The 10,504-nt window shown below is 36.8% G+C and overlaps 1 pseudogene; it reads left to right on the top strand.

The window, feature by feature from the left end:
- Positions 1–4,899: 4,899 nt before the first annotated feature.
- LOC125357653 lies at positions 4,900–10,073 on the top strand (annotated as a pseudogene).
- The last annotated feature ends 431 nt before the right edge of the window (positions 10,074–10,504 follow it).

Genomic DNA, 10,504 nt, shown 5'->3' with positions numbered 1-10,504 from the left:
ATTGACTTGTATGAGGTATTTAGAAATGTCTTATATGAATAGAAATGTATATAAATATTTAGGAATGTTTTATATTAATCCTTTATTAAATGTGTGGTTAGTGTTCTTTCTCATGGTTGTTTATTTTGCTCATGAGAAAACTTTTTAGTTGATATAACTTAAGGGTTCATTTTTAATGGAGCTGTCGGTGCTTCTGAGATCCTGACTAAACATGATGACCAAAAAAATATTATAGACTGTTCTAACACTGAGATTGAGGTCTTTTGTGATTTCAGATCTTACATATAAACCTTTTATCCACTGAGTAAATTTTTTTCTATACAATGTAAAAGAAACATCCAGCTTAATTTGATTTTAATGTGGATATGCCTAACCATTTTGTGAAACAAAATTTATTGAATAAACTATTGTTTTCCCAGCTTTCCTACAGTGACAGATTTCATGAACAACTCAGATCCTCAACATAGTCATGTAAAGTTTGTCCTCTTCTCAGTATATGAAGGCAGGTGCATGTGGTTTCCTTGGTCCTCACTGGTGTGAGGGACACTCAGAAATCACTTCAAGTCTTCTTTCTTAAAGTAACCAAAGATAGTATAGTGGGAATAAGACTCAGAGGACTTGAAGCAGTTTGATAGTAACATACATTTACTTTCATTATTTCAAATCAGCTTGCATTAATTGTATGAAAGGGATTCACTATGATATTTCCACATGACAATAATGTACGCTGATAATATGCAGCCCCCATATTATGTTTTATTATCTCCCATTTCTAAAAACAATTTTAAGCAAGGTGATGGCGACTGATATCTATCGTCATAGATACTCAGCAGAAAGAAATTCAGAACATTTTAGTTCAAATCTAGCCCAGGAAAAAAGTATGTTAAAGCCTCCTCTTAAGCAATTGTGTGTTATGTGTACTTATCACTGAAGCCACATGAGAAGCTGACAAGGAGGATATAGTTCCAGACCAACCTGGGAAGAAAAAAGTTTATGAAAAACCTGGCTATGATGGGTGTGCCTGTTATTCTATTTATGATGAGAAGCATAAATATGAGGATTATGGTCCAAGACAGCCAGGACCAAAAGCTATACCCTATCTCAAAAATATCCAGCATACTATGGAAGAAGTAGAAGTATGAAGGATTGATCAAGATGCATTGTATTCATAAACTGATAAGTTGAATGAAACCCTTTGTACAATTTCTTAAAAAACAATAAAACATAGAAAGGAAAACGAGCTAATGGCCTGAATCAAGCAGTATAGCACCTGCTTGGAAAGTACGAGCATATTGTTCAAACTCCAATACCAGCAAATATATGTAAATTGAGTTCCATTAGTCTATTTTCTTACACATGCGCAAAGTGATCCAATAATACTCATCATTTTTTCCTATTTTCTTTTTGAGCTTAAACAACCACTGGTACCCAGTACCAAACATTCCCCAAGTTATACTTACCACACATTATTTTAGATCTATCTGTCAATATGAAAGTGAACATTCTGATATAATTTTCATAGAATTGTGTAAAACCCAATTGGATAAAACAATCACTAGTGGACACAAACGTAGCTAGAGACAATGCAGTCATAATAAATGATGTTCAATATCCCACTCTGAACAACAGGTAGGTAGGTCACTTCCATAAGAAACCAAAAATGAAGTTTCAGAGTTAAATGATGCTCATGATCAAATGGATAAAATAGACATTTACACTCAATATCTGCAGAATACACATTGTTAGCAGCAGCCTAAAGTACTTTCTCTAAAATCAATCATACCTTAAAAATACAAAGCAAGTCTTAATAAACACAAAAATTGAAAAAGCTTATGTATTTTACCAGGCCATAAAAGAATAGAACTAGAAATCAGTATCAAGAGAGATGACAGAAAATATTCAAAAACAAAGTAACTGAAAATTCACTTTTGTGTGATCAGTGATAAATCATAGAAATAAGAGAAAATCACATTTTCTTTCCATTTTGAGCCAATTGGCATCTGTATGCAGTTAAAAAATCTCAGTTGTTCACCTAAAGCCTCATATTAACAAGACTATCTGTTCAAACCCATGTATTTCAGTTTAAGGGATCTCTTAATTAAGTACCTATAGTGTGCTTTGCAGCTGGGCTCTGGTGGCTATTTCTCTTGGAAACTTTGGATGAGGTATATACTAGATGTCATGTATATGCTAGTAACATTTATTGACTTATTCATTTATGTTTATATGATTTTATTATTGTTTTCTTGTCAAAGTAATGTACAGAGAGGCTACAGTTACATATGTGAGGAAATGAGTACATTTCTTACCAAACATTTTACCTCCTGCTTCTTTTTTCTCTCACTTTCCCCCCTCCCCAGTTCCTTCCCACCATCCCTTGAGATGTACAGTTGGTTTACAGCATGTTGCCTTGTAAGTATTGCTGTTGCATTGGTTTGCCTTTTACCCTTTGTCACCCATTTTGGTGTTCCCCTTCCCTAGTTCTGATAAACATACATAGAATATCCAGTGTACCAAAGTCTACAATGACATCATGGGTAAAACCATGGGGCAGAAGGACAAAAGAAAAAATAATAATTTTATAGGGTACATTGGAAATAACAACAACAAAGATAAACCACCTATTTACAAATTTTGTAGTTTATGTCTCTTAGGATCATCTTATGTGATCATGTATACATTGCTATTGTGCTCCTCTGCTAGGAATATCTTAGACAAACAGTAATTGTTTCCAATGAGTGAAACCATAGCGTTTATGTTTCTTTGGGTCTGGCACACTTCACTTAGTATGATTTTTTCCAAGTCTTTCCATTTCCTCATGAATGGGGCTAAGTCATTCCTTCTAATGGCTGCAAAAAAAATCCATTGTGTATATGTACCATATTTTCTTTGTTTATATGTTTTGAACTCAGGGTTTGAATACTAACTCTGAGCTTTTTGCTCAAGGATAGTATTATACCACCTAAACCACAACTCCACTCGTGGCTTTTTGGTGGTTAATTGGTGATAAAAACTCCCTATGTGCCTACACATCTACAAGTAAACACAATAGATAGTTTAAAAAAACCAAAAAAGTCCACTTGGACATGATAAACAGGACTGCACACTTTCACACAGTTAGACCACAGGGGAATATTATTAGGAGAGGATCACAATAGCTATGTGCATATGTTCATGTAAAATAATGTCTGTTGAAATATACTCCAAGAAATGGGAACATGAGTTTTTTTTATTATAATTTTTGTGTGATTTGTGTGTGTGTGTGTGTGTGTGTGTGTGTGTGTGTGCGCTCGTGTGTGTATGTTTCTATCCCTTTTGGTCACTTCGATTTTTTATTCCTGTACTTTTTGTTATATAAGTTTTTCTGTTTTGGGGAGGGTAAGGGGGAGCACAAAAGGGTGGGCCAATGGGTGAACAAATGAAGCAGTGATACTCACTAAACACTACCTGGAAAATGAACTATACAACTTGTGTGTGTGTGTGGGGGGGGTGTCAATAGGGAAAAAAAAACAGAGAAAATGAGGGAAGAGGTGACACTGTTAAAAAAGAAATGTATTCATTACCTTACCCATTTAATGGTAACCCCTCTATACATCACATTTACAATAAAAATAAATAAAATGAAATAATATTTTTAAATAACTCTTGGATTTTTCTCCTTGGGCTGGCTTTGAACAACAATCTCTTTTTTGGTAAAAAATTATGGATTTATTAAAAATTTAAATTCTTTTTTTCTGAATAATTATTTATTGTCAAAGTGATGTACAGAGGGGTTACAGTTTCATATGTAAGACAGTGGGTACATTCTTGTACATTTTGTTACCTCCTCCCTCATTCCCCCCCCCCTTTTTCTCTCCCCCCATGAGTTGTTCAGTTGGTTTACACCAAATGTGAAGCACAATCTTCAGATCTTTAGTCTCCCGCGTTGTTGGGTTTGCAGGTGGGAGCTACTGGTTAAAATATCTCTTAAAGTCTTACTCAATTACAAAGTAAGGGAGTTTTCCAAGATTACAACATTTACCATAGTATTTGTTTAGATTGCTTTCATGGATTCCTTATTCATGAGTGAATCACTGCTGTCAGCATGCTAAGCACCCACAGCAGTGAGAGTTTAAAGAGTAGACTGTGGTTCCCTAAAGGACTTAGTTTTCTCTTTGGAGTCTCCTTGAAAGAGGCAAAGTACACTCACGTAGCCAGGACACCTGTAAGGTACCCTGAAATTATCTAGTTTTCAGTCTGACTGTAGGAAGGACTAAGCCACCAGACAGCTCGTCACTCTTCTTCCTAATAAAGCAATTACTTATTTATTTTTGCTTTACTTCTTTTTCTTCCAAGTGAACTAGGTAAAATTCGGATGATTTGCCTCATCTCTGCTCAAGGAGACCATTGAATTTCCTCTCTTCTTCTGCAGTGTATGTTGTCTTCTGACCAAAAGATGCAGAATTTTCTGAAACCAAACCACAAGGCAAACCTTGTTGGCATACCAATTGTTGGTAGCATCAGAACTGAGGATAATATGATGTTTTTGTTCCCGTCCTTTTTGCAAATAAGAGATTTACCAATAAAGAGGACATCATTTGGAAAATTGTCCTTTACCTACTGTCCTGTGTGTAGCCTGGGACTGTCTCTCCAACTGTTTCAATTATAAAACAATAAGGTGAATAATATTTTTATCACCTGAATGATGCATTCTCTTTCTATTAAATATTCCTGTGACCTTAATGGTTCCCAATTTTTCCCCTTCCAGAAAATTATGGATCATTATTCCATTTATGATAATGGTGATGATAATGATGATGATGATGAGGTCTCTAAAGACTACTGAAGATTTGTTATGAGTGGCCTTGTCTTTGTCTTTCTCCTCTCCTTGCTCGGACCATCTTTTCGAGACCAAACACCATGCCTTCAATTAAGTTACAGAGTTCTGATGGAGACATTTTTTGTAGTTGATGTAGAAATTGCCAAACAATCTCTAACCATCAAGACCATGTTGGGATAGCTTGATTTCTGCCTTGCCGATGTGGATCCCTTTGATGTCCTCATCTTGTCTTATTGCTATGGCAAGGGATTCCAGCACTATGTTGAACAGAAGTGGGGAGAGTGGGCATCCTTGTCTTGTTCCTGAGTTTAAGGGGAATGATTTTAGTTTCTCCCCATTTAATATGATATTAGCAGTTGGTGTGTTGTATATGGCTTTTATTTTTTTGAGGAATGTTCCATCTATTCCTGTTCTCTCCAGAGCTTTTAATAAGTATGGATGTTGTATTTTGTCGAAAGCTTTTTGGGCATCGACTGAGATAACAATGTGATTCTTGATTTTAGTTCTGTTTATGTGGTGAATTACATTGATTGATTTACGGATGTTGAACCATCCTAGAGACTGTGGGATGAAGCCTACTTGGTCATGATGTATAATTTTCTTTATCAGTTTCTGGATCCTGTTAGCTAATATTTTGTTGAGGAGCTTTGCATCTGTGTTCATTAGTGATATTGGTCTGTAGTTCTCTTTTTTTTGTTGGGTTTTTGCCTGGTTTGGGGATGAGTATAATATTAGCTTCATAGAATGAGTTTGGGATTTTTCCCTCTGTTTCTATTACGCGGAAGAGTTTGAGGAGTACTGGTATTAGCACCTCACTAAAAGTTTTATAGAATTTGTTGGTGAATCCATCTGGGCCTGGGCTTTTCTTTGTTGGGAGGCTCTTGACTACTCCCTGTATCTCGCTGTAAGTTATTGGTTTATTTAGTTGATTTATTTGTTCTTGGTTCAGTTTGGGCAGTTTATACTTTTCTAAGAATTGATCCATTTCTGTAAAATTATTGTTTTTTAGTGAGTAGAGGTTCTGGAAATAGTTCCTTATGATTGTTTGAATATCGTGTGTATTTGTTGTAATTTTTTCAGTGGAGTCCCTGATTTTACGTATATGAGTCTCTTCTCTTCTTTTTTTTTTTTGTGAGTCTTGCAAGGGGTCTGTCAATTTTATTTATTTTCTCGAAGAATCAGCTTTTATTCTTATTTATTTGTTGAATGGTCTTTCTATTTTCAATCAGATTTATCTCTTCTTTAATCTTTGTGATCTCTCTCCTCCTACTCATTTTAGATTCGATCATTTCTTGTTTCTCCAGTTGTTTTAGTTTCATCGTGAGGTTATTCACTTGCTCTACTTCCATTCTTTTAATGTGAGTGCTAACGGCAATGATCTTGCCCCTCAGTACTGTCTTAGCTATATCCCATAGGTTTCTTTGTGATGTATTTTCATTGTCATTGTAGCTTATGAATTCATTAATTTCATCCTTAATTTGTTCTTTGGCTCAAGTGTTAGATAAGAGTGAGGAGTTTAGCCTCTAAGAATGTGTATAGCCTCTGTGGAAACCATTGTTATTGAGGGTTACCTTTATTCTGCTGTGGTCAGATATAATACATGGGATGACATCAGTACTTTTGTATTTGCTGAGGTTCTTTGTGTGGGCTATGACATGGTCTATTTTGGAGTATGATCCATGGGGTGCTGAGAAGAAGGTGTATTGGGTCTCTGTAGGATGAAAGATTCTGTATAGATCTGTCAGGTCCATTTGGGATATGGTGTTACTTAGGTCTTCAGCTCCCTTGCTAATCCTCTGTGTGTTGGATCTGTCTCTTAGAGAGAGTGGGGTATTAAAGTCACCCATTATGATTGTGTTTGGGTCTATCTTGTTCTGTAGTTCTGTGAGAATTTGCTTGACATATGTAGGCCTCTTTTTTTCTGTGAGTATACATTCATCACCATGATGTCTTGATTCTGGATTTTTCCTTCAATTAAAATGTAGTGACCTTCTTTGTCTTTTTGAGTTGATTTTAATGAGAAGTCCAGCTTATCTGAGATCAGGATGGCTACTCCTGCCGTTTTGGTAGGTGCGTTTGCTTGGAAGATCTTGCTCCATCCTTTCATTCGGTGCCTGTTTTTATCCCTTGCTGTAAGGTGGGTCTCTTGTAGACAACAGATGGCAACTTTTTGTTTTCAGATCCACTCTGCCAGTCTGCTCCTCTTTATTGGAGAGTTTATACCGTTTATATTCAAAGAGATCAAGGATAGGAGTGCTTTTTCCCCTTCCTGTACAATTCCTGTTGGGTGGTGTTCCCCTCTTAGAATTCACTGTAAGGCTGGTTTTCTATTCACCTACTCCTTTAGATCCTCTTTGCTATGGAAAGACTGGTTTTTCCCTCGAATATGAACTCCAGCTTTGCTGGATATTTTATTCTAGGTTGGCACTTGTTGGCCTGTAGGACTTGGATGGTGTTCTTCCATTCTCTTTGCACGTGGTAGGTTTGTGTGGAGAGGTCTGCTGTTATTCGTATCCGTTTCCCATTGTAATAAATCTCTTTCTTTCCTTTGGCTGAATTCAAAATTTGCTCTTTATTCTTCAGATTTGAAGTCTTCATTATTATGTGCCTGGGCGAGCATTTTCTAGATGACATGATCTTATATCTGAAAGACCCAAAAAACTCAGTCCCCGAACACTTACACCTAATAAATCATTTTGGCAAAGTAGCAGGATACAAAAATCAATCCACAAAAGTCAGCAGCTTTTCTGTACACCAGCAATGTACAAACAGAAAAGAAAATTATGGAAATAATTCCATTTACAGTAGCCAAAAAAAGAATAAAGTACCTAGGGATCAACCTAACCAAGAACTTGATGGACCTATTTAATGGAAACTATAAAAATATAATAAGGGAAATCAAAGAAGACACAAGGAGATGGAAAGACCTCCCATGCTTATGGCTAGGCAGAATCAATATAGCGAAGATGGCCATATTGCCCTAACTGTTATACAAATTCAATGCAATCCCCATCAAAATCCCAGCTACATTCTTCACTGAAATAGAGAAAGCTACCATAAATTCATATGGAACAGCAAAAAACCTAGAATAGCCAAAGCAATACTAGGCAAAAAAAAAAAAAAAAGCAGTGCAGGAGGTATCACAATACCAGACTTCAAGCTCTACTATAGAGCCATCATAACAAAAACAGCCTGGTATTGGTATAAAAACAGACTGGAAGACCAATGGATTAGAATTGAAGATCTAGAAATAAAACCACACTCTTACAGTCAGCTGATATTTGACATAGGAGCTAAAGACATACAACGGAATAAACATAGCCTCTTCAACTACTGGTGCTGGGAGAACTGGGCAGCCATATGCAGAAAACTCAAAGTAGAACCTAGCCTATCACCTTGAACCGAGATCAACTCAAAATGGATCAAGGACCTCAATATCAGACCTGAATCCTTGAAACTACTGAAGGACAGAGTAGGAAACATGCTAGAACTTATTAGGCACAAGAAGAAACTTCCTGAATAGAGTCCCAGGGCACAGCAGATAGGGGAGAGACTCGACACATGGGACTACTACAAAATAAAATGTTTCTGCACAGCTAACTAGAAAGACAGCCAACCATATGGGAAAGGATCTTCACCAGCACAGCAACAGACAAAGGCCTAATATCTGTCATCTACTGAGAACTCAAAAAAGTAAGCCCCTCCAAGCCCAGTAAACCAATTAGGAAATGGGCAAAGGAGCTAAAGAGAGATTTCACAAGAGAAGAGATAAGAATTGCAAAGAAACATATGAGGAAATGTTCAACATCCCTGGCAGTAAAGGAAATGCAAATAAAAACGACCCTGAGATACCACCTCACTCCAGTTAGAATGGCCTATACTCTGAACTCAGGCAACAACAAATGCTGGAGGAGGTGCAGGGAAAAAGGAACCCTCCACCATTGTTGGTGGGAGTGCAAATTAGTACAACCACTTTGGAGAACAGTATGGAGGTTTCTCAAAAAGCTCAACATAGACCTACCCTATGACCCAGCTATACCACTCCTAGGCATCTATCCTGAACAACAGGTCCCAATATATCAAAAAGACATCTGCACATCCATGTTTATCACTGCACAATTCACAATAGCCAAAATATGGAAACAATCCAGATGCCCCTCCACAGATGAATGGATCCAAAAAATATGGTACCTCTACACAATGGAATACTATATAGCGATTAGAAATGGTGAAATATTGGCATTCACAGGGAAATGGTCAGAACTTGAACAAATAATGTTGAGCGAGACAAGCCTAGAACACAGAAAACAAAGGGGCATGATCCCCCTGATATATGACTGTTAAGGTGGGGGGAGGGGGAGATAGTAGAAACCAGGTCTGTGAAACCAAGAACTTCTTGTCAAGTGGTATTTCCCACAGGTTTGGGTCAGCGACCCTACATTATGTAACTAAAACCAAACAACTACTCAACATATAAAGGTCAAAAATTGATCTCTCAGTGGATCACAATAGCTCAAAAGCTATGTATGTACATTCATATAAGACTATTGTCGACATATTGTCTACTGTCGACATTACATTTAAAGCCCTAGGCGAATATTCTTTGGCATAGGCCACGTGGCTACTGTATAAGTTCTTGGTACATTGTGTATTGTATATATGTCTACCTGACCTAGGGAAGGGAAAGAAAAGCAGGGTGTAAGATATCACAAGAAATGTACACACTGCCCTACTATGTAAATGTACCCCTTTTGCACAACACCTTGTCAAAAAATTTTGTTTAATTAATAAACAAATTATAAAAAAACACAACATGTTGGAAGATTTGGGAATGGATGATGAAGGAGATGATGACCCAGTTCCTCTACCAAATGTTAATGCAGCAATATTAAAAAAAAAGGTCATTCAGTCGTGCACCCACCACAAGGACGATCCTCCTCCTCCTCAGGATGATGAGAACAAAGTAAAGCACGGAGATGATACTCCGGTTTGGGACCAAGAATTCCTGAAAGTTGACTATGGAACACTTTTAGAACTTATTCTGCTTGCAACTACTTAGATATCAAAGATTTGCTTGATGTCACATGCAAGACTGTTGCCAAAATGATTAAGGGGAAAACTCTTGAGGAGATTCGCAAAACTTTCAACATCAAGAATGACTTTACTGAAGAGGAGGAAGCCCAGGTACGCAAAAAGAACCAGTGGTGTGAAGAGAAGTGAAATGTGCCCGACACTGTAACACTATAAGAATTGTTCCAAATAATAGTTGCACTGCTCTGTTTATAATAATAGACAAACAGGAGACAAATGCAACAGCACATCAATTGCATTAGTGTAATATTGTCCTCATCTCATGTGTAGTTTGAATACACATCCCAAACTTACAACTGAGTTTCTTCTAGTCTGAGCAAAAGCTTCTCTTTTCGTTACTCAAAATAAAATAAACAATCGGGTTCTCTGTGGAAAGTGGCATTTTAGGATTTCTCTCTTTCTGTAGAGCAATTTCTGCCTAGTTTATTGACTAGTTAACTTTAGTTAAGCTTTTAGAAGTTGGCATTGTAAATAAGTTGCAACAAAGTTTCTGATAGAATTAACAAAATATGTCTCTATTCACAAATTGGAAACTGGAAAAAGGCTACTTGAAATTAATTTTCTTACTGGGGTTTTTAGGTTGACTCTAGCCAG

This window comes from Perognathus longimembris, chromosome 9 (assembly GCF_023159225.1).
Source record: "Perognathus longimembris pacificus isolate PPM17 chromosome 9, ASM2315922v1, whole genome shotgun sequence".
Lineage (NCBI taxonomy): Eukaryota > Metazoa > Chordata > Mammalia > Rodentia > Heteromyidae > Perognathus > Perognathus longimembris.
Note: the sequence above shows the minus strand (reverse complement) of the source record. Positions and strands in the feature narration are given on the sequence as shown.